At 45.8% G+C, this 21,228-nt stretch overlaps 1 protein-coding gene across 2 annotated transcripts in view; it reads right to left on the reverse strand.

Annotated features, from left to right (window-relative positions):
* MAJIN (membrane anchored junction protein) overlaps positions 1 to 21,228 on the reverse strand; it is a 45,466-nt gene that overhangs the window by 23,872 nt on the left and 366 nt on the right. The window contains exon 1 of one of the 2 annotated variants that reach the window (XR_001917524.1): positions 1,602 to 1,647. The exons of the other annotated variant lie outside the window; for it this stretch is intronic. The gene's annotated coding sequence lies outside the window, so the exon portion shown is untranslated. Of the gene's footprint in view, positions 1 to 1,601; positions 1,648 to 21,228 lie in introns of those variants that run through there. 2 annotated transcript variants of the gene reach the window in all.

Below are 21,228 nucleotides of genomic sequence, written 5' to 3' on the forward strand. Positions count from 1 at the left end.
AAAAAAAAAGATTTGCCATTCTCTTTCTGTTCTGGGTAAGCGTGAGAGGCCTGTTAGATATCCCAGTGGATGTGTCAAGGGGGTGGTCTCTTGGTATGCAAGGAGTGGAAATCAGGATAGAAATATAAACTTGAGTTATCAGTGCTTAGATGGTATTTGAAGATGGTATTGGAAGCTATTTGAACAGTAAGATCATCCAGGGAGAAAATACAGATAGAGAAGGAAAGAGGGCCTTCCTCATAGGCCAGGCTATGAACTGTGAAGTCTATCCAAAGAACAATCAGAAGGCATTGAAGGGCATAATAAAGAGATGACATGATCACATATCTGTGGGTTTTAAAAAAAAAACAAACAAACCAAAAAATCAAAACAATCCCTCTGATTGTAATGTAGGAAATAACCCAGAACCAGAACAGATGAAAGAGGCTCCGTTAGGAGACTCCTGTGGTTCCTGGCAGAAGCTGATAATAGCCTGGTTTATAGTGATGAGAGTGGAGATGAAGAGAAGCGGTCTGGTTTAGAAGACGTCTAGTCATGATTTGGTGACTTGATAGGGTAAGGAAGAAGTCCAGACAAGGATTGTGAGCTGCTTGAACAAACAATTGAAAAATAAAGATACCCCCCCCCCACCCCGCCAAAAAAGGAGCCTTAGAAAGTAAGCTTTTGAAGGGAAGATAATTGAGTCCATTTTGGGATATGCTCAGTCTTAAGGTGCCCACAAGATATCTAGACATTCTAGGTAGGCTGTTGGATATTGTGGTAGGTTTACTATCTGCAGATTAAGGAATTAAAAGTTCAGAAAAGTCAAGGACATAGGGTCAAGTATACCTTTCCCAGATGCCAAGATTCAAGGACCTGAGTAGCTGAACAGAGAGATCTCACTGAGAGCTATGAGTCAAATATTGATACTTACTTCCTAGATTCAGTCAGGCATCTGAAAACAAGAAATTCATTCAAATCATTAAGACATGATGTGACAAGACATATTTCGATGAAAGAAGTCATGTTTTCACGCCAACTCCTAAGCCTGAGTTAGAGGATGGTTATGAGCCAGAATGATGGCTTTTGTGTGAAACTGTTTTTTTAAGAGGCTGTGGTGAGGGGGAGCTGGGGGGCTCAGAAGCCTGAGTCTGTGCCAGAGGCAGCACTTCGTGCTGGGTGTGGTGTGGCTGCAAGAACTCTCCCTGGGGTTCCTTCACCTCCGCCCTGCTCACTCGCCTGTGGAAGGGTATCTATAGTTCGGCGCCTGCCTGTCTTCCATCCCTGCTCACTTGGTTACCCGGACCTGAGCTCCAGGCCGCCGCCCTAACCACGAGGCCCAGCGTTGGGCGTCCAAAGGGGCCCGGGGCTTCTAAGGCTGCCTCAGGAGGCGGCTGCGGAATGGGGCCCGAAATCTCCTTCAGAGAAAGGCGCCAACCTCACTAGGGAAACAGGCCGCTGCCAGTTGTTACCTCAGACCCAAGGACCTCCCAGGCGCGGCCTGGCTCTTTCTTACAAGGGTTCTTCGTGCCTCATCAAATTGGCCTCGGCCAGGGTACCCACTAAAGTCTGCTCTTTAAAAAGAGCGGGCGCCGACCTCGCACGAAGCCTGGCTTGCTGACCTGCTCGCCCTTGCGCCCACAACTCAACTCTCGCCGCGGGCAGACCAGACCTTCAGCGCACGCGCAACTGCGCACCCAGGTCGCCAGGTAGGCGCGCTCCGAGGCCTGGGCCACGGTCTGCGCGTGCGCGCCGCTGAGACGCTGCCCGGGGGTCGCGTGAGACCGAAACCCGGGACGGCGTCCAGCCCGCGGGAGCACAGGATCCCAGTGTCTTTCCCTGGTTCCTGAGCGCCTCTTCCCGTTGGTCTTTCTGTGCCTGGCGTGGGTGGGTCTGGTACCGTGGACCGCGGAGCTCCTACTGTGTGTCGAGCATCGTGCTGGCGCTTTCCGTACACGCGCTTCTTTTAACCCTCACCCCTGTACAGTACAGCAGTTATTAATATCCCAGTTCTAAAGAGGCCAGGAAACAGGAGCGACTTGTGGACACGCAAGGACTTGAACACTCAGATGAGGTTTTGTGACTCCAAAGCCCAGCACCTTCCCATCCACTTCCTGCTGATCAAATTCTGACTGCCTTGTGAATTATTAAACGCCTCAGTCCCACATCCAGTGGGTGTCCTGAGTTCCTGATAATGGACCTGCCTACTTGGGAGACACCCCTCGGCCACAACTCTTATCCCTGTAGTCCTGCATCCTCCAGTCTCCATTTTTGCTGTTCATGCTATCCCCTCTGCATGGAATACCTCCCCCTACCGTAAGGCCACCCCATTTTAAAGCCTACTCCATATGCTGACGGCTGAGTCTTGTGTATTTTTCATACTCAGGACCACTGAGCATCTACTATCAGCTAGTGCTCCACAAGGGCCTGGGAAAGCAGGCAGGAAAGAGAGGAAAGAAGTGGGAGCAGGAGGGAGAGAGGAAACTAGATCCGAGGAGGATGCCTACCCCATCCAAAGAGGGCATCTGCCAGCCAGTCACCTACTGAAAGGAGGGAAGTGTGGCCTGGTAATGTCCAATCTGATTTTCTTGAGAAATCTCCCAAAGTGTTGGCGGGGCTTTCCTAGTGGTCCAGTGGTTAAGAGTCCATCTTACAATGCAGGGATAATGGTTGGGTCCCTGGTCCAGGATGATCCCACGCTCTTTGGAGCTGCTAAGCCTGTGCACAACTACTGAGCGTGCATGCTGGAGCCCAGGAGCCAGGAACTAAGGCCGCGCACCTGAGAGCCTGTGCTCGGCGTCAAGAGAAGCCACCACACTGAGAAGCCAGTTCACGGCAGCTAGAGAGTAGCCCCTGCTCTCCACAACTAGAGACAGCCTGTGCAGAGCAATGAAAGACCCAGTGCAGCCAAAAATAAATAAAATTATTTTTTAAATAAAGTGTTGGCAACAGTTGAAAAACTTGAATACACTGTGTGGACTGAGACGAACACTTTGGGAGCAGACCTAGCTCTTGAGCCACCTAAATGTAGCTCTGACCTTGACTGACACAGTAAAAGTTGACCAAGTGGATACAGCTTGGGTCCCAGCACAGGGCACCTTCAGGCCACTATTGGGTGCACATCCCTTGCACTCTCCAGGCCTGGGAACCAACAGAAAAAAACCTTTTTGGGTAGAGGTGGGGTCAACGCAGGGAAGAGGAATCAGTCTGCTGAGAGCCTGAAGAAAACTGTTGTGTACCTGTGCTGGTTACTTTCTATCTATTTACCTGGACATTGTTTGTACCTAAGATTGTGGTAAGGAAGGTCATGAGTCTTACATGACCACCTGTGTAATGTGTGTGAAGATTTCCTGTGGAGGAGTTCCCCTGGCCAGGGATAAAGGACAGAGGAAGTAACCACTGTTTGGACATAAATAGCCCTCAGTTTCAACCAGCTTAGAGAGAAATAGACAAAAACCCAGGGGATTCCAGAAACCCCTGGGGCATTATTACAACCCCAAATGACCAAACACCCCACTACCAGTCATCTACAACCATGGAGTGTCAAGGGAAACAAAAGGAACACATAAACACTATGAAGGGATGAGACTGAACCAAAGTGCTCTCTGGCAGACACATATGTACACATACACACACTGCTATTGAGGCATGGGAGCAACATTTGGTAGGTCCAAGGTGAACTCTCAGCCCATGTGGCCCACTGGCATTTCTCCCTGTCCAAGGAGAGTGCCAGCTCCATGTTGGGCTCTATCCTTAGTAATGAGGCCAGGGTTGCTTCCACTGGCTTACGCTGAGGGCCCAGAGTGGCATGCAGCTTATTGTTGTGTCTGACTGTTTGCAACCACATGGACTACAGCACGCCAGTCTTCCCTGTCCTTCACCATCCCATGGAGCTTGTTCAAACTCATGTCCATGGAGTTGGTGATGCCATCCAACCATCTCATCCTCTATTGTCCCCTTCTCCTCCTGTCTTCAGTCTTTCCCAGCATCAGGGTCTTTTCTAATGAACCAGCTCTTCGCATCAGGTGGCCAAAGTATTGGAGCTTCAGCTTCAGCATGAGTCTTTCCAATGAATATTCAGGACTGATTTCCTTTAGGACTGACTGGTTTGATTTCCTTGCGGTCCGAGAGACTCTCAAGAGTCTTCTCCAGCACCACAGTTCAAAAGCATCAATTCTTCAGTGCTCAGCCTTTATGGTCCAACTCTCACCTCCATACATGACTACTAGAAAAACCATAACTTCGACTATTACAGACCTTTGTTGGCAAAGTCATGTCTCTGCTTTTTAATACGCTGTCTAGATTTGTCATAGCTTTTCTTCCATGGAGCAAGCCTCTTTTGATTTTATGGCTGCAGTCACCATCTGCAGTGATTCTGGAGCCCAAGAAAATAAAATCTGTCACTGTTTCCATTGTTTTTCCATTTATTTGACATGAAGTGATGGGACTGGATGCCATGATCTTAGTTTTCTGAATGTTGAGTTTTAAGCCAGCTTTTTCACTCTCCTCTTTCACCTTCATCTAGAGGCTCTTTGCCTTCTGCCATAAAGGTGGTGCCATCTGCGTATCTGAGGTTATTGATATTTCTCCTGGCAACTTGATTCCAGCTTGTGCTTCATCCAGCCCAGAATTTTGTATGATGTACTCTGCCTAGAAGTTAAATAAGCAGGGTGACAATATACAGCCTTAATGTACTCCTTTCCCAGTCCATTGTTCCATGTCTGATTCTAACTGTTGCTTCTTGACCTGCATACAGGTTTCTCAGGAAGCAAGTCAGGTGGTCTGATATTTCCATCTCTTTAAGAATTTTCCACAGTTTGTTGTGATCCACAGAGTCAAAGGCTTTAGTGTAGTCAATGAAGCAGAAGTAGATGTTTTTCGGGAATTCTCTTGCTTTTTCTATGATCCAGTGGATGTTGGCAATTTGACCTCTGGTTCCTCTGTCTTTTCTAAATCCAGCTTGAACATCTGGGAGTTCTTCGTTCACATACTATTGAAGCCTAGCATGGAGAACTTTGAGCATTACTTTGAGCAGTAATGTGTGAAATGAGTGCAATTGTGCAGTAATTTGAACATTCTTTGGCATTGCCTTTCTTTGGGATTGGGATGAAAACTGACCTTTTCCAGTCTTGTGGCCACTGCTGAGTTTTCCAAATTTGTTGGCATACTGAGTGCAGCACTTTCACAGCATCATCTTTTAGGATTTGAAATAACTCAGCTGGAATTCTATCACCTCCACTAGCTTTATCCATAGTAATGCTTCCTAAGGCCCACTTGATTTCACACTCCAGGATGTCTGGCTCTAGGTGAGTGATCACACCATCATGGTTATCTGGGTTATTAAGATCTTTTTTGTATAGTTCTTCTGTGTATTCTTGCCACCTCTTCTTAATATCTTCTGTTTCTGTTAGGTCCATAACATTTGGGTTCTTTATTGTGCCCATCTTTGCATGAAATATTCCCTTGGTATCTCTGATTTTCTTGAAGAGATCTCTAGTCTTTCCATTCTATTGTTTTCCTCTATTTCCTTGCATTGATTACTTTGGAAGTCTTCCTTATCTCTCCTTGTTATTCTTTGGGACTCTGCATTTGGATGGATATATCTTTCCTTTTCTCCTTTGTAGGCATACAGCTACTGAAGGAATTCTTACCTGAGACAACAGGAGACCCTTTCGTGGGAGCCAACACCTGAGCAGGAATGCTAAGTGCCAAAAATTCTAGGAGTGGAATTAGAGCAAGTGACATTATTGGACGAGGTGGGGAGGCTAAAGTGAGTATTTAACTTAGAGTGGATTTAGGAATTTGGAGCCAGTGAGATAAAGAGCTACTAAATATTTGCTCAATCAACAAACATTTGTTGAGTAACTTCTATACAAGCACTGTTCTGAGCCCTTAGGGATACCTTGGTGAACAAGCCAAAGTCAGCTGTCATTATGGGGATGTGTGTCACCTAGATGTGAAGGCTGTAGTGTGCTTTGGTGAATCACCAGGAGAGTTGTATGGGCTGATGACCCTGCTTAAGGAACTAGAAGTGGAAGAGATACTGACTGCAGAGATGAGACAGTGGGAGAGGGCACCCCTTCTGGGCCTGAGGACTGCCTTGTTCCCTGGGATTCTTTTTCCTTCAGTTCAGTTCAGTTGCTCAGTCGTGTCCGACTCTTTGCGACCCCATGGACTGCAGCACACCAGGCTTCCCTATCTATCACCAACTCCCGGATCTTGTTCAAACTCATGTCCATCAAGTCAGTGATGCCATCCAACCAGTCCATCCTCTATTGTCCCCTTCTCCTGCCTTCAATTTTTCCCAACGTCAGGGTCTTTTCCAATGAGTCAGTTTTTTACATCAGGTGGCCAAAGTATTGGAGTTTCAGCTTCAGCATCAGTCCTTCCATTGAATATTCAGGACTGATTTCCTTGAGGGTTGACTGGTTTGATCTCTTTGCTGTCCAAGGGACTCTCAAGAGTCTTCTCCAACACCATAGTTCAAAAGCATCAATTCTTCGGCGCTCAGCTTTCTTTATAGTCCAACTATCACATCCACTGGAGAAGGAAATGGCAACCCACTCCAGTGTTCTTGCCTGGAGAATCCCAGGGACGAGCAAGCCTAGCGGGCTGCCGTCTATGGGGTCGCACAAAGTCAGACACGACTGGAGCGACTTAGCAGCAGCAGCAGCATCACATCCATACATGACTAGTGGAAAAACCAACTTTTAAAAATTTACGTATAATACAATTCACTATTTCTGATGTATGTGTATGATTTTTAGCATATGCTTAGATTGAAGGATAAATCAGGATAGAGAACAATTTCATCACACTAAAAAATTCCCTCAAGATGCAGTTAAACCTTCCTGTCACCCTCAACCACTGGCAACCTGTCCTTCATTCCTAAAGTTTTGCCTTTTCCAGAGGGCCATATAAATGAAGTCTCATGGTGTGTAACCAGGAATTAGGTTGTTTCTCTTATTGAAATGCATTTAGATTTATCCATGTTAGTTTTTCTTTTTTTTTTCTGGCCATCCCATGAGCAGAGTCCTAACCACTGGACTGTCAGTGAATTCCCTAAATTTATCCATGTTGTTGCATGTATCAATATTTAACTCCAGAAAAAAAAAAAGTTAACTCCTCTTTATTGTTGAGTGCTATGCTAAATCACTTCAGTCGTGTCCAACTCTTTGCAATGCTATGGACAGTAGCCCGCCAGGCTCTTCTGTCCAGGGGATTCTCCAGGCAAGAAAACTTGCCATTTCCTACTCCAGGGGAGTGAGTTGCCATTTCCTATTCCAGGGGATCTTCCCAACCCAGGGATTGAACTGGCATCACTTTCATTTCCTGCATTGACAGGCAGGTTCTTTACCTCTAGCGCCACCTGGGAAGCATTGCTGAGTACTATTCTGTTGCATGGCTATACCACTGTTTATTTGCCTATTGATAAATATTTCGGTTGTTTTCAATTTGGTGCTATTGTGAATAGTTTCTATAAGCATTCATGTACCAGTTGTTTTGTGAATTTAAGCCTTCATATTGTTTTTCCTGTTTTTTTGGCTGGACTGCACAGCATGCAGGATCTTAGTTCCCAGAGCAGGGATCAAACCTGTGCCCCAGGCAGTGGAAGAGCTGAGTCAACCACTTGACCACCAGGGAAGTTCCAAGTCTTCATATGTATTAAGTAAATACCTCAAAGCAGGATTGCTGGGCTATGAAATCAACCCTGCATATTCACTGGAGGGAGGATGCTGCAGCTGACCTCCAATACTTTGGCCACCTGATGGAGAGACAACTCATTGGAAAAGACCCTGATGCTGGAAAAGATTGAAGGCAAAAGGAGAAGAGGGTGGCAGAGGATGAGATGGTTGGGTGGCATCATCAAATCAATGGACATAAGTCTGAGCAAACTCCTGGAGACAGAGAAGGACAGGGAGGCCTGGCGTGCTGCCTTCCATGGGGTCTGAAAGAATTGGACACTACTTAGTGACTGAACAACAATGACAACAACAACATGGTAAGTATATGTTTAATTTTATAAGGAATTACCAAACTGTTTCTGGAGTGGCTGTACCATTTTGCATTCCCATCAGCAGAATATGAGAGTTTCAGCTGCTCTGCATCTTAATCACCATTTGATATCTTCAGTTAAAATTTTTTTTGTCTTTCTAATAGATGTTGAACTAGGAATCAGAGAACTAAAATGGACTGGAATGGGTGAATTTAACTCAGATGACCATTACCTCTACTACTGTGGGCAGGAATCCCTCAGAAGAAATGGAGTAGCCATCATGGTCAACAAAAGAGTCCAAAATGCAGTACTTGGATGCAGTCTCAAAAACGACAGAATGATCTCTGTGCGTCTCCAAGGCAAACCATTCAGTATCACAGTTATCCAAGTCTATGCCCCAACCAGTAATGCTGAAGAAACTGAAGTTGAACAGTTCTATGAAGACCTACAAGACCTTTTAGAACTAACACCCAAAAAAGATGTCCTTTTCATTATAGGGGACTGGAATGCAAAAGTAGGAAGTCAAGAAACACCTGGAGTAACAGGCAAATTTGGCCTTGGAATGCGGAATGAAGCAGGGCAAAGACTAATAGAGTTTTGCCAAGAAAATGCACTGGTCATAGCAAACACCCTCTTCCAACAACACAAGAGAAGACTCTACACATGGACATCACCAGATGGTCAACACCGAAATCAGATTGATTATATTCTATGCAGCCAAAGATGGAGAAGCTCTATACAGTCAACAAAAACAAGACCAGGAGCTGACTGTGGCTCAGATCATGAACTCCTTATTACCAAATTCAGACTTAAATTGAAGAAAGTAGGGAAAACCACTAGATCATTCAGGTATGACCCAAATCAAATCCCTTATGATTATACAGTGGAAGTGAGAAATAGATTTAAGGGCCTAGATCTGATAGATAGAGTGCCTGATGAACTATGGAATGAGGTTCGTGACATTGTACAGGAGACAGGGATCAAGACCATCCCCGTGGAAAAGAAATGCAAAAAAGCAAAATGGCTGTCTGGGGAGGCCTTACAAATAGCTGTGAAAAGAAGAGAGGTGAAAAGCAAAGGAGAAAAGCAAAGATATAAGCATCTGAATGCAAAGTTCCAAAGAATAGCAAGAAGAGATAAGAAAGCCTTCTTCAGCAATCAATGCAAACAAATAGAGGAAAACAACAGAATGGGAAAGACTAGAGATCTCTTCAAGAAAATTAGAGACACCAAGGGAACATTTCATGCAAAGATGGGCTTGATAAAGGACAGAAATGGTATGGACCTAACAGAAGCAGAAGATATTAAGAAAAGGTGGCAAGAACACATGGAAGAACTGTTCAAAAAAGATCTTCACGACCCAGATAATCATGATGATGTGATCACTAATCTAGAGCCAGACATCTTGGAAAGTGAAGTCAAGTGGGCCTTAGAAAGCATCACTACGAACAAAGCTAGTGGAGGTGATGGAATTCCAGTTGAGCTGTTTCAAATCCTGAAAGATGATGCTGTGAAAGTGCTGCACTCAATATGCCAGCAAATTTGGAAAACTCAGCAGTAGCCACAGGACTGGAAAGGGTCAGTTTTCATTCCAATTCCAAAGAAAGGAAATGCAAAAAAATGCTCAAACTACCGCACAATTGCACTCATCTCATGCTAGTAAAGTAATGCTCAAAATTCTCCAAGCCAGGCTTCAGCAGTACGTGAACCGTGAACTTCCTGATGTTCAAGCTGGTTTTAGAAAAGGCAGAGGAACCAGAGATCAAATTGTCAACATCCGCTGGATCATGGAAAAAGCAAAAGAGTTCCAGAAAAACATCTATTTCTGCTTTATTGAATATGCCAAAGCCTTTGACTGTGTGGATCACAACAAACTGTGGAAAATTCTGAAAGAGATGGGAATACTAGACCACCTGACCTGCCTCTTGAGAAATCTGTATGCAGGTCAGGAAGCAACAGTTAGAACTGGACATGGAACAACAGACTGGTTCCAAATAGAAAAAGGAGTACGTCAAGGCTGTATATTGTCACCCTGCTTATTTAACTTATATGCAGAGTACATCATGAGAAACACTAGACTGGAAGAAACACAAGCTGGAATCAAGATTGCCGGGAGAAATATCAATAACCTCAGATATGCAGATGACACCACCCTTATGGCAGAAAGTGAAGAGGAACTAAAAAGCCTCTTGATGAAAGTGAAAGAGGAGAGTGAAAAAGTTGGCTTAAAGCTCAACATTCAGAAAACGAAGATCATGGCATCCGGTCCCATCACTTCATGGGAAATAGATGGGGAAACAGTGGAAACAGTGTCAGACTTTATTTTGGGGGGCTCCAGAATCACTGCAGATGGTGATTGCAGCCATGAAATTAAAAGACGCTTACTCCTTGGAAGAAAAGTTATGACCAACCTAGATAGTGTATTCAAAAGCAGAGACATTACTTTGCCGACTAAGGTCTGTCTAGTCAAAGCTATGGTTTTTCCTGTGGTCATGTATGGATGTGAGGGTTGGACTGTGAAGAAGGCTGAGTGCCAAAGAATGGATGCCTTTGAACTGTGGTGTTGGAGAAGACTCTTGAGAGTCCCTTGGACTGCAAGGAGATCCAACCAGTCCATTCTGAAGGAGATCAGCGCTGGGATTTCTTTGGAAGGAATGATGCTAAAGCTGAAACTCCAGTACTTTGGCCACCTCATGTGAAGAGTTGACTCATTGGAAAAAACAGATGCTGGGAGGGATTGGGAGGCAGGAGGAGAAGGGGATGACCAAGGATGAGATGGCTGGATGGCATCACGGACTCGATGGACGTGACTCTGAGTGAACTCTGGGAGATGGTGATGAACAGGGAGGCCTGGTGTACTGTGATTCATGGGGTCGCAAAGAGTCGGACACGACTGAGCAACTGAACTGAACTGAACTGAACTGAACAGATGTTGATGGTATCTAGTTGTAGATCTAATTTGCATTTTCCTAATGACTAATGAAATTAAAAGACGCTTACTCCTTGGAAGGAAAGTTATGACCAACCTAGATAGCATATTAAAAAGCAGAGACATTACATTGCCAACAAAGGTCCGTCTAGTCAAGGTTATGGTTTTTCCTGTGGTCATGTATGGATGTGAGAGTTGGACTGTGAAGAAAGCTCAGCGCTGAAGAATTGATGCTTTTGAAATGTGGTGTTGGAGAAGACTCTTGAGAGTCCCTTAGACTGCAAGGAGATCCAACCAGTCCATCCTAAAGGAGATCAGTCCTGGGTGTTCATTGGAAGGACTGATGCTGAAGCTGAAACTCCAGTACTTTAGCCACCTCATGCGAAGAGTTGACTCACTGGAAAAGACCCTGATGCTGGGAGGGGTTGGGGCAGTTGAAGAAAGGGACGACCGCGGATGAGATGGCTGAATGGCATCACCGACTCAATGGACGTGAGTTTGGGTAAACTCCAGGAGTTGGTGATGGACAGGGAGGTCTGGCGTGCTGCGATTCATGGGGTCGCAAAGAGTTGGACACGACTGAGCAACTGAACTGAGCTGAACTGAACTGAATGACTAATGATACTGAACATCTTTTCATGTGCCCTTAATTTCTGGGAAATTAATAAACCTGTACCCTAATTCAGACACCAGCTTAACAGTGCTAAAGAAGACATGTGCAGATTCACACTTGGCCCGCCAAACTGGAACATTTTAACAGCAACGCTCAGCAGATGACAACTGGATTCAAAGCACTTACGCCAGATCTGTCAAGCCAGCAAGCAGGTGGCAAGAAATTCCTGGCTGCTAAGCTGTGTCTCCTCTCTTCCAGGTTTTCTGTGGAGAAGAACATTCTCTGCCTTTGCCTTTGGCATGTACTCACTGTCAGACTCTTCATAACTCCTGCCATTGCTTTTTTCCTAGATCTCCTATTTAACATTCTCCTCCCTTCTTTCTCTCCTTCACTAAATATATAAATATTTATTGAAAGCCCACATCATGTCAGGCAGTGCACCGGGCCCCAAGGTCCTAAAGTTGAAGACGTCTGCTCACAAAATATTCACATTTCTAACGGGGATTAACATAAAGCAGATTGTAGTAAGGGCTCTGATGCACCTGTGTTCCAGGCCTTGGGGGACTTAGAGAATGATACTTAACAAGCCAGGAGTTAGGAGGGTTTTCTGGAGGAGGAGCTACCTGAAATGAGTCCTGGAGATGGGACGTATTGACCTCAGAGCCACGAAGGGGACATTCTGGGAAGAAGAGACAGTGTGAGCAAAGGCCTGGCAATAAGAACTAGCACGCTGCGTGTACCTGTCTGTGAGAAGTTCAGTTTCACTCAAAAATATAAGTGGAGGTGTGGAGTGGCAGGAGGTGGGGTCCGTGAAGGAGGGAAGGGAGAGACCATGAAGAAGCTTGTGCTCAGGCACTAAAATTTATCCCCAAAGTAACAAAATGCCTTTAAAAGCTAGATTTGGGGACGGGGAGCTGGGGACGCGGGCACAGGCACCATGGCCTCAGGCTCTTCTCTAGCAGCTGCGAGGGCATCTCGGGAGCTGCAGCATAGACAGCAGTCTTCAAATTCCCTGTTCTATTTCTGATCAACTGAGAGAGTAAAACTAAGGCGCCCACCCCTCAGCAACAGCAGCCTCTGGTCAGAGGGTAGGGAGAGCAGCAGGCTGCCTGCCGTCCAGTCACCACAAAGCTCGGTCCTCAGACCGGGGCTGACGAGGATGCCAGGCTTAGCGAGGATCTGGCTCTGCCGGTGGCCTCACAGGGACACGGAGACAGGACACGTGTTTTTAATGGAGTCAAATCCACATGGTTTGTATATTTTTTCCTTTAATCTTGGGCATTTGTTTCTCTTTCTGAGAACAAAACTGGAAACACTACAGAGCCAATAATCATAAAGTGTACCTTTAAGCTTTGTACAGTTTTATACAAGTTCACGATGTACTTCTGCTGCCTTCTAGATAATTTATTCTGCAAGATATTACTGCACAGTTGTAAATAACTTATGTACTGTAACATCACTTCAGTTATGTGTAAAGAAATAAATTAACTACTTGCCCCCCTCCCCCAAAACAAAAGCTAGATTTAGGTTTTAGAAGAATATTTCTGGTGCCTTTTCCTTTTCTGCTTGTTGATTCTCTCATCCTTCAAGGCCCAACTCAAAGGTCACCTCCTCTGTGAAGCCCTTTCTAATCCCTTAGCCAGAAAAATCTACTCCTTCCTGGGGCTCTCTTTCCTGCCTTGTACATACTGATCAGTCTGCCTGGCACGTGGGAGTTTTCGTTTACTCCACTTTGGGCTCCTTGTAAGGCTTGACTGGTGTCTAGCACAAGGCGATGGCACCCCACTCCAGTACTCTTGCCTGGAAAATCCCATGGACAGAGGAGCCTGGTAGGCCGCAGTCCATGGGGTCGCGAAGAGTCCGACACGACTGAGCGACTTCCCTTTCGCTTTTCACTTTCATGCATTGGAGAAGGAAATGGCAACCCACTCCAGTGTTCTTGCCTGGAGAATCCCAGGGACGGGGGAGCCTGGTGGGCTGCTGTCTATGGGGTCACACAGAGTCGGACACGACTGAAGTGACTTAGCAGCAGCAGTAAATGTTTGATCAATGTGAATCGACTTGTGAATGAAGGAAGTTTTCTGGACAGGCCAGTGCAGAGCCTATCAGATTATACCAGAGGTTCTCAAACTTGAACCTGCATTGGAAATCACCTAGAGTACTTGAGGATTGCTGGGCCCAATCCCAAACTTCTTCTTTTTTAACATTTACTTATTGATTTGTTTCTGGCTGTGCTGGTCTTTGTTGCTGGGTGCGTTTCTCTAGTTGCAGAGAGCGGGAGCTACTCTGAAGTTGTGAATTTTGTGGGCTTCTTAGGTTTCAGTCCTGCTGCATGTGGCCTCAGTCGTTGCTGCATGGCCTGTGGGATCTTCCCGGACCAGGGATCGAAACTGTGTGCCCTGCATTGCCAGGCAGATTCTTGACCACTGGACTACCAAGGAAGCCCCAGCCCCCAATTTCTGATTTATAGGCCTGGAGTGGGAAAAGGCCTGAGCATGTATATCTTGAACTTGTAAAGTAAATTCTCAGAAGACAGTTGGTGCTGCCTCGGGGACCACACTTAGAGAATCTTCGATGTAGCTGCGGTTACAATTCAAGTGTTTCTCACATCCAAGTCCTGTGCTGGGGCATTGTCAAAGGGCCATTACTGCTGCAGTTGATCGACCGTCTGACAGACTATCTGGCCCTTCAGGGGATTTCTTTGGTACTGACTCTTGTCCCACCTGCTTTGAGCTGCGGCTAGGGGTTCCTGTACCCCTTCCTGGTCTTTTTATCCCAGGGACTCCATAGGACTTTTCAGAGGAGGCCCTGGTCACATGGGTTTCTTAACTAGCTTCCCTCCCACTGAGTGGTTCCGTGAGGGAGCCCCAGAAGACAGGATAAATCTTGAGCTTAACTTGGGAAGAAACTGGGGATGTAGGGAGAAGGAGTGCCAGGAGCAGGGGAGTTCCCGCAACCTCCTGCAGCTCCCCCTGAGAGGCTCAGAACGGGGTCCTGTCTCCTTTAACAGCTGCTGCTCTCTGGGCTTCTGCAGCTCCGCCTCTCCCTCCCCCAGGGTGGGACAGAGCCCCTTCATCAGCAGCTCCACTTCCTGCAGCACCTAGGGTTCCCTCCTCCCCTGAGTCTCTGTCACCTCCCTTTGGGCTTCCCAGGCCAATTACCTGCCTGATGCCAGTCCTCCGCCCTCAGCCTTGGAGGCTTGAGGCCACAGATTGGCCTGCCAGGGCCACAGGGAGATATGACCCTACTCAGAGAGGTAGCCTTGGGGGTGGGAGCAGGGGGTCTCCTAAGGGTGGAGACTAGTATCAGGTTGGCCAGTTGTTGCTTTCTCTTTGCATGTTGGGTGTTTCAGTTAGGTCGCTGTGAAGCCAGTGACCACCGGGGTATGAGCCCTGCAGAGCTCAGGGAAGAGATAGGGTGGGTTACGGCTCCTCAAAGAGGCTTCAGAAGACCTCTGGGCTCAGTTTAGATCTTGGAGGGCATTGTGCATTTGGTAATGAGAGCTGATTCCTGCAGGTGGTGGCTGTCATTGGACAGAAACAGAGAACCCCAGAAAGGAGGTGAGAGAGACGCTGCAGAGACCTCTTCAGAAGAATGCTCTTTCGAAAGGATTTGTGTTTGGACCTAGCTGGGAGTCTGAGCCCCCGGAGGTTCAAGTATGCCAAGAGCTTGTTCTAGACTCTAGGTCCCAGGCCCAGCCCAGAGAGTTACACACAGCTAGCACTCTGCATTTGTACTGAGGATCCCAAGTGGTTCTTGATTAAAAATAATTGTATCATGAAAATCTTCAAAACATTTCAAAAAACTTGTACACCCACCTCCTAGACTCTATCGCTACCATTTAATTGTACTTGCTTCATCATATATCATCCATCTGTCCATCCATCATTCCATGATTTGTTGAGGCATTCCAAAGAAGTTGCATACCTCAGCATATTTCCCCCTAAACACTTTATCACACGTATCATTAAATAGAGATCAACACTGAGTTACAAGCTTTTTCTTTAAAAAAAAAAAAAATGAGGCTGTGCTGTATCTTCGTTGCTGCCCGGGCTTTCTCTAATTTCAGTGCATGAGCTCAGTTGCCCCGTGGCATGTGGGATCTTAGTTTCCTGACCAGGGATCAAAGCTGTGTCCTTTGTATTGGAAGGCAGATTCTTAAAGCACTGGACCACAAGGGAGGCCCCACAGCTTTGTATTTTTTAGTACAATTTATGTAAAATGAAATGTCCACATCTTTATATATATTTGCTGAGTTCTGACAAATGCATACACCTGTGTATCTCAAAACGCTATCAAGATACAGAACGTTTCCTCTGTACCAAAAAGTTCCCTGATGCCCCTTCCCAGTCAATCCCTGCCCCTACTTCCACTCTTACCCTGGAGGTTACCACCACCCTAATTGTTTTCCATTATAAATTGTTCGCTTGTTTTAGAACTTCATATAAATGAGTGTATAGTGTATACTATTTTGTGTAAAGTTTCTTCCACACAGAAGAGTGCTTTTGAGATTTATCCATTTTGTTGCCTAAATCCACAGCTCCTTTTAATTGCTGAGTAATATTCTGTCTAGATCAGGCCCCTTTGTGCCATGGGGCACCCAGGGGAGGAGGAGGCAGCTCTGCAGCTGGGTTAGGGTCTCTCAAGACCTAGTCTAGTCCATCCCACAAAGATCCTTTCTCTTGTTTCTTTGCCTTTCTGTATGATATTTGTTCCCTTTGCCTAGAATTCTCACCCTGCCATATGATTCCCCCATCACTTAGCTGAGTCCTTGTATTAATTATCTGTTGCCATATAATAATTTCTCTCAAAACATAATGGCTTAAAATGATAAACACTTGGGACTTCCCTGTGGCCCAGTGATTAGGACTCTGTGCTTCCACTGCAGAGGCCATGGGTTCCATCCTTGCCTGGTTGCAGGGTGCAGCCACAAAAAGTTTTTAAATAAAAATAAATAAATAAGTAAAATGATAAACACATTATTTCACACAGTTTCTATGGGTCAGAAATCTAAGAGGGGCTTAGCTGGAGAGTTTTGGCTTGAGGTCTCTCATGAGGTTGGAGTTAGGGTATAGGTGGGGTCACAGTCAGGGGGCTCAGTAGTAGAGAATCTGCCTGCCAATGCTGGAGACCTGGATTCGATCCCTGGGTTGGGAAGATCCCCTGGAGAAGGAAATGGCAACCCACTGCAGTATTCGTGCCTGGGAAATCCCATAGACAGAGAAGCCTGGCAGACTACAGTCCATGGGGTCAACAAAGAGTCTTAACACAACTTAATGACTTAACAACAGTCATCTGAAGGTTGGAATGGGGCGGGAAATGCTGCTTCCAAAATGCTCACTTATAGGTCTTGCAAGTTGTTGCTTGCTTTTGGCAGGAGACCTCATTTCTTCCTTGTCTGGACCTCTCCATAGTGATCTCACAATGTGGTAACTGAATTCCATGATAAAGATAAATTGACCATTTAAAGTATTTCCTTTGACTTAATAACTCCCTTCTGGAAACCTGACCTAAGAAAAGAACTCAAAGTGTAGGTATCCATTTTTGCACAAAGATATTCATCATGAGGCAATCTATGTGTGTCTGTGTTTCAGTCGCTTAGCCATGTCCAATTCTGCAACCCCATGGACTGTAGCCTCCAGGCTCCTCTGTCCATGGGATTCTCCAGGCAGGATACTGGAGTCGGTTGCCATTTCCTTCACCAGGGGATCTTCCTGACCCAGGAATCGAACCTAAGTCTCCTACACTGCAGGCGCATTCTTAACCATCTGAGCTATAGGGAAGCCCCAAGGCAATCTATAGTGGTGAAAAATGTGAGACATCCCAAGCATTCCACATAGGATGGGTGGTTAAGTAAAGAACGTTATATCCATGAAATTGGCATGTTACACAGCTACTAAAGTGATTGTTTTGTGGAGTAGTTAATGACATAGAAAATGCCTATGATATTCTCAAGAGAAAATTTCAGGATATAAAACTTATGTACAATATGATCCTATGTGAGGAAAATAATTTATATTTTGAATTGAATTTGAATTTTAGCATACTGAAGAAATACGCTAAAATGTTAAGGGTGGAAATTGCTATGCTCTTAAAAATTTTTTTGAAAGTTATACAGTCACAAGAAATTACAAAGGCAGTCCAGAAAGGTCCATACAAGACTTATGTGATGTGCTTAGTCACTCAGTTGTGTCTGACTCTTTTCGACCCCATGGACTGTACCCCATCGGGCTCTTCTGTCCATGGGGATTCTCCAGGCAAGAATACTGGAGTGGGTTGCCATAACCTTCTCCAGGGGACCTTCCCAACCCAGGGATGGAACCCAGGTCTCCTGCACTGTAGGCGGATTCTTTACTGTCTGAGTCACCAGGGAAGCCCTTTACATGACTTAGTACAGTATCAAAATCAGAAAATCGTCATTGCTATAAAGTGTGTGTATAAGTCTGTATCTTTTTTATCACATGTGTAGTTTTGTGTATTCACCACATGGAAGATACAGAATTGTTCCATACCCCAAAGATGCCACCCTTTATAGTCACCCCAACCCTTCCATCTACCATCCCTAACCCTTTACTACCACTGATCTGTTTTCCACTTCTATAATTTTGTCATTTTGAAAATGTTATATAGTGGAATCTTACAGTAGGTGGTCTTTTGAGATCAACTTTTTCCACTCAGCATAATGCCCTTGAGATCCATCCACCCTGGTTCGTGCATCTATAATTCATTTCTTTTTATTGCTGAGTAGTATTCAGTGAATGGTATAGAAAATTTCCCCTCTTGCTTTTCAGATTTCCTATGGAGCATGCAATATTTTAAGGCTTAGGGAAAAGGAAACATACTTGCAAGAGGGGCAGTGCAGAGAGAAGCAATTCATGCATTCAAGGAAATTTTGTGTTGAATTAAGCAACAGAATTTTAGACTTGGCGTGCCCTTGGCAGTCACCTGGGCAAGTTTTTCGTGTTGTAGGAATCCTCCATGCAGTATCCTGGCAGGTTTTTGTGCAGCCTCTGTGTGGATACTCCCAGTAACAGGGAAATCTCTACCAGATGAAACAGCTCATTAAATTGATACAAAATATGCCTTGCTTCCTGGAGCTTGGGCATGACTGAAAGATCTGTCCTGGGTTATTTTTATCCTGCCTAGAGTCTTCCCTTTCTCCACTAACTAGATAAATACAAGCCCAAGAGAGTGAGAAAAGCCTGCAAGAGCCTGAGCAAGCTGGGGATGTCCTGGATCCAGGACTGGCCTCTCTAGGGAGATTTCGGCATTCACTGGCTTAGAAAAACAAGAGACTGAAGACCTTTCAAAATGGGATAAAATTCTGCATGAACACACACACAGATATCCATGGTCCCCTAGGAATGTTCTCCTTTCTGCATGATAAGAGTGTCCTTTGGAAGGCATGGAACTACTGTCTCAGAGGAAAGGTCTTAGCTTCTCTTCTGCCTGGAGTCCCCAGTGTCAGACCAGAGAGCTCTTCCTTTTCCTCCAACCATCCTTGAATGCAGACTCTGATCTGTCCATGGTTCTGATTGTTAATGGTTTCACCTGAGGACAAGGCATGGTTCTTTCATTCATTTCTTGGTGGTAACTTGGGCTTTCCTTGTGGCTCAGCTGGTAAAGAATCCACCTGCCATGCAGGAGACCTGGGTTTGATCCCTGGGTTGGGAAGATCCCCTGGAGAAAGGAAAGGCTACCCACTCCAGTGTTCTGGCCTGGAGAATTCCATGGGCTGTATAGTCCGCGGGGTCGCAAAGAGTCGGACACGACTTTCACTTTCACTTCATGGTAACTTGTCTATCATGGACTGTGTGCCAGGGCCTGTGATGTGCTCCTTATAGCCACCCTCTTTTTTTCGAATATGTAATTTCATTTGTTTTTGGCTGTGCCGGATCTTCGCTGCTGCCCGGGCTTTTCTCTGGTTGCGGCAGCTGGGGGCTGCCCTCTAGTTGCGGGGCACAGGCTTCCCACTGCGGTGGCTTCTCCTGTTGCAGAGCACGAGCTCTGGGACACTCAGGCTTCAGTCGCTGCGGCTCGTGGGCTCTAGAGCTCGGACTCAGTAGCCGTGGCGCACAGGCTTAGTCGCTCTGTGGCATATGGGATTGTCCCAGATCAGGGGTTCAACCCATGTCTCCTGCACTGGCAGATGGATTCTTCACCATTGAGCCACCAGAGAAGCCCCCCACCCTCTTTCTGTTGAAGCACATCAGACATAACAGGAAAGAGCACAAATCAAAAACACACCGTTCAGTGTCTCATACAGTGAATACATTCATGTAACTACCACAAAGATCAAGAAACAGAACATTGTCAGCCCCCCACCACGAAGGCCCCCGGTCCTCTTCCAGGGGCTGTCCTCCAACTGTGACCACTACCCTGACTTTTAACAACATAGATTAATGGTCTTCTACTTTTTAACTTTAGATAAATGGATCATACAGATTGTCTTCCCTTCTTTCTCTGGCTTCTGTGGCCCAGAATTATGTTTGTGAAGCTTATTCACACTATTCCAGATAGTTGTGTTGATTGTTTGTTCATCCCTGTTACTGTGCAGCATTATCTAGTATAAAAGATTCCACAATTTATTGGGTATACTCTTGATGGGGCCTTTTGATTGTTTCCAGTTTTCTACCATTATAAATATTGCTGATATAAAATCTCTCATTTATGTCTTTTGGTAAACATGTGCTTTCCTAGTATATATAATGTATATTACATTTACATGTATATATAAATATGTATGGGCTTCCCAGATGGCTCAGTGGTAAAGAATCCACCTGCTAACACAGGAGCCAGAGAAGCCACAGGAGCCACAGGCTCCATCCCTGGGTCGTGAAGATCCCCTGGAGGAGGAAATGGCAACTCACTCCAGTATTCTTGCCAGGATAATCCCGTGGACCGAGGAGCCTGGCGGGCTACAGTCCGTGGGGTCACCAAGAGTCAGACATGGCTGAGCAACAGCACGTATATGCACGCGTGGATATGTATTCACATACACACATATACATTGGGTGGATTGCGGGCGGGTACTTTTTTCAATTCCCATTTTTCAGATAAGAAAGCTGAGGCTTGAAGACATGTGGAGCCGGTTGTGGAGCTGGAATGTGAACCCAGTCCTGTCTGGCCCTGGAGCTCAAACTCTGTAACCATCATGCTTTACTACCTCCTGCTGTTTAAATGTACTCATGATGGACCTGACTGGTTGCTGCCACTGAGGGAGCTAAAAAGATAGGAAGGCACAGTCAGTCACACAAGAAGGAAAATGATAGATGCTGGTGAAAGGCACATGAGTGTGACAAGGAGCCTGAGGGGTCATTTTTTATCTTGGAAGGTCATATGAGGCTTCCTGGAGAATGAAGCATTTGATGAGGAAGGTTAGGGGCAGATTCTGGGCATGCAGGAGGGAAGGAGTGCCAGGCTGAGAGGGCTCTGGGGCCTGAGAAGAGGAGGCCCTCATAGAGGCATAGTGGCAAGGGCCTTCATAGATTATTTCATCTGGTCCCCAACATGTCCACCCACACACCTTTATACTGCTGGCTTCCAAATTTATATGCTCAGTCTTTTTTTTTTTTTTTCAGCTGTGCTTTGTGGCTTGTAGGATCTTAGTTCCCCAGCCATGGATCAAACTCAGGCCCTCAGCAGTGTAAGTCCAGAGTCCTAACCACTGGACTGCCAGGGAATTCCCTATACACCTAGTTTTGACCTTTC

This window comes from Capra hircus, chromosome 29 (genome assembly GCF_001704415.2).
Source record: "Capra hircus breed San Clemente chromosome 29, ASM170441v1, whole genome shotgun sequence".
Classification (NCBI taxonomy): domain Eukaryota; kingdom Metazoa; phylum Chordata; class Mammalia; order Artiodactyla; family Bovidae; genus Capra; species Capra hircus.